General features: G+C 33.1%; 1 pseudogene; it reads right to left on the bottom strand.

Moving 5' to 3' along the window:
• Window positions 1-1045: 1045 nt before the first annotated feature.
• On the bottom strand, window positions 1046-1680 carry LOC149577856 (UDP-glycosyltransferase 92A1 pseudogene; annotated as a pseudogene).
• Between the last annotated feature and the right edge of the window lie 2125 nt (window positions 1681-3805).

The following is a 3805-nucleotide window of genomic DNA, read 5'->3' as shown; positions in this document are numbered from 1 at the left end:
TGTAAGAAACTTCTATAATTATTATCATAATTGTGAGTTATTATAAATAGAAAAATTATTGTACTTCTATTTATACACATCATTCTAAGTTTATCTTATTCAAACAAAATTAAAGGATAGACAATTGGTGAAATTAAAAATGATTGATGTTGATATTGGATAACCTCTAGACTAACAATCAACAAAAATTATAAATTCAAAATCTCACATCTAACTTTCAAACAAAAACTTGATATATGCCAATTTAAGAACAAACAAATAATAATTAAAATAATAATTCAACGATAAGATAAGAGATAACATATCAATTCTAATATCTAACAAAATTTAGCATCGCTTTCAAATTTTTAGAAATTATTACAAATATAAAATAATAATTAAAACAATAATTCAATGATAAGATAAGAAATAACATATCAATTCTAATATCTAACAGAATTTAGCATCGCTTTCAAATTTTTGAAAATTATCACAAATATAAAATAATAATTCTCATTGATCTTTTAATATGAAAAATGATGATAAATTGACATTAAAAAAATACAAAATAATGACTAGTTGACTAAATATAGGTAGTGATCATTTTAGAAATTGTCCTTAAAGATAGGAGCACTCAAAGTAAGGAGCACTAAGAAATATTAGAAATATAAAATAATAATTAAAACAATATTTCAATGATAAGATAAGAGATAACATATCAATTCTAATATCTAACAAAATTTAGCATCGCTTTCAATTTTTTAGAAATTATCACAAATATAAAATAATAATTCTCATTGATCTTTTAATATGAAAAATGATGATAAATTGCATTTAAAAAATACAAAATAATGACTTGTTGACTAAATATAGGTAGTGATCATTTTAGAAATTGTCCTTGAAGAAAGGAGCACTCAAAGTAAGGAGCACTAAGAAATATCACACATACAGATTTAAGGATACTGTTTTCCCTCCACAATAAGTAAATTCAACATTGGCATCATCTAATCTCAACAGAACCCGGGGACAATTAAACATGAAAATCGGTGTCAATACTTATCATCCTTCACAAGGATTGAGAACCAGTATAAGTGGTCAGAATATTGTGTATCATGTCGTCAACATCACGCATGGACGAGCCTTTGTCGATTCCATCTCCACGGTCCATTACTGCTCTTCTGGCAGCATCTCTCTTGGCCGCTGCTCTTTCTCTCAGTCGCCCGCCTCTCTCTTCCAACATCAACATCTTCACCGTCCTCTCCACCTTCTCCTTCCCCAATTCTCCCTCACTTCCTCTGCACATCTCCACACACACGCTGACCTCCTCTAGAAGCTTCGAATTGAAGTATTGCTCGGCTGCGATGGGCCATCCAATCATGGGAACTCCCTGGCTCAGACTCTCCAATGTCGAATTCCACCCACAGTGACTCAAAAATCCTCCCGTCGAAGGATGGGACAAAATCACACGCTGGGGCGCCCATTTCTTAATAACCAGTCCCTGATTCTTGGCCCGCATTCGCTCTTCGAATCCATCCGGAAGAAACTCTGAGGAAAACTCTGCAGTCAATGGCACCCCAAGCGGGGGCCATGATGTAGAGGCTAGTGGAATGTTACGATTCCTTCATAGTTTAATAACTTCTTTCCTTCTTTGTTTGATAGAAACTTTCCCCTTCTCTAATCACTGATCACTATTGGACCCATTCCGCTCTATAGACCTATCAAAGGTCAACTCCGAACACTTTAGACTCCACTAGACTCCACATACTAATGTCTATACTATTGGAAATCTTCCTCTCATGCAACAATGCATATTTGATCATATGTATTATGACTGTAAGAGTTGATGAGAAATTCAAGATACAAGAAAGAATAGTTGATTACAATTTAGATGATGATGTTGTTATTAAACGAAGGAATGATTAAGTATTCCTTGAGACTAACAATGATTTATAGAATGAAGGAGAGAGAACGTAGGAACAAAGCTTAGAAAACTTAAATAGAGCCAAGAGTTGAGATAACAACTCCTACTTTAGGTAAGAATATGACAAAGAATCATCCACCTAAGCAAATCATCAGAAGTAGAGATAAAAGTGTGATGACACGAAGTAGAATCAATGAAGAACTATGTTTTATATCTCAAGTTGAACCTAAGAATGCAGATGAAGCATGCAAAGATGAACATTAGAAGCAATCTATGAAAGAGGAATTGGATCAGATATTAAAGAATAAGACATAGAAATTGGTCCCCAGATCAATAGACAAGAATGTGATAGGAACTAAATGGGTATTCAGAGAAAAGATGAATGAACAAGGTGAAGTTGTAAGGAACATGGAAAGATTGGTATGTAAAGGTTACTTAAAGTGAGAAGGAATAGACTATGATGAGACCTATGCTCCTATGGATAGAATAGAAGAAGGTTATTCTTAGCATATGTAGCATATAAGAAATTCAAAGTATATCAAATGGATGTCAAGTTAGCATTTCTAAATGGAGAAGTTGAAGAAGAGGTATAGATAGAACAACCTGAAGGTTGTCCTTTGACAAATGATAAGGACATAGTATGTAGACTAAAGAAAGCATTGTATGGCTTCAACAAAGCACCTAGAACCTAGTATGCAAGGTTGGACAAGAATTTGACAAAGCTTGGATATAGCAAAGGTATGGTAGATAGAAATATCTAATAGAAAGAAATTGGTGATGGATTGATGATCTTGGTAATATTTTTTGATGATACCATATCTAGAGGAAATGATGATGAAAGTGGCAAGTTTGTAGAAGAAATGAAGAAAGAATTTGAAATGAGTATGATAGGAGAAATGAAATATTTTTTAGGATTACAAATTATATAGGATAAAGAAGGAAACTTTCTTTCTCAAACTAAGTATTTGAAAGATTTACTGAAAAGGATTGGTTTGGAAACATGTAAACCCATTGGAACACCTATGGTAACTAGACACAAGTTATCTACAAGGGCTGAGACAACTACTATTGAGTAGAAAAAGTACAAATCTATGATCGTAGGATTGGAATATCTAACTCACACAAGGCCACATATAGAAAATATAGTTGGAATTGTTACAAGATTCCAAGCTGATCCTAGAGAAGCACATTATGTAGTAGTCAAAAGGATATTTACATACCTAAAGGGAACACCAAAGTTTGGATTTTTGTATGTTAAGTCTAATGATTTTACTTTATGTGCTTATACTAATGCTAATTGGGTAGGCATTATGGATGATAGAAAGAGGACTAGTGGTGAAGCCTTCTTTCTTAGAGGAAGATTGGTTTCTTGGCTAAGCAAGAAGTAGGATTGTACCTCACAAAGTATAGCAAAAACAAAATATGTTGCAACAAAAAAAAATTGTAATCAAGTTGTTTGAATGAAGCAAATGTTGAAGGATATAAGGATAGACATCAATGAACCTATTGTCATACATTGTGACAACACAAGCACAATAAATATGTCTAAGAATCTAGTGTTGCATTCTAAGACCAAGCACATTTCTATCAAGTATCACACGTTGAGAAAGAAATTTGTAGAAAAGGAAATTATATTGGAGTATGTGAGCAATAAAGAGAAGATTGCAAATATTTTCACTAAGCCTCATCCCAAAGAGACTTTTGAGTATTTGTGAGGTATGTTAGGGGTTATGCCCCTTCCTACATTAGAGTAAAAGATGCAAGAGTGCATCAGTCTAGTGTAACAGAGCACTATTATTTTTCTAGACTAAATGTCGATGCTTCCTATATGGGGGAGTATCTATGATGGATAGATTCATCTAGGACTCTTATTGGATGTTGTTTTTGAATAGTGTCTTTGGAAAC

Source organism: Cupressus sempervirens, chromosome 1, assembly GCF_028749045.1.
Source record: "Cupressus sempervirens isolate cs-2001-9-10 chromosome 1, ASM2874904v1, whole genome shotgun sequence".
Classification (NCBI taxonomy): Eukaryota; Viridiplantae; Streptophyta; class Pinopsida; order Cupressales; family Cupressaceae; genus Cupressus; species Cupressus sempervirens.
The sequence above is the reverse complement of the archived record's forward strand: the minus strand, read 5'-3'. Positions and strand labels throughout refer to the sequence as shown.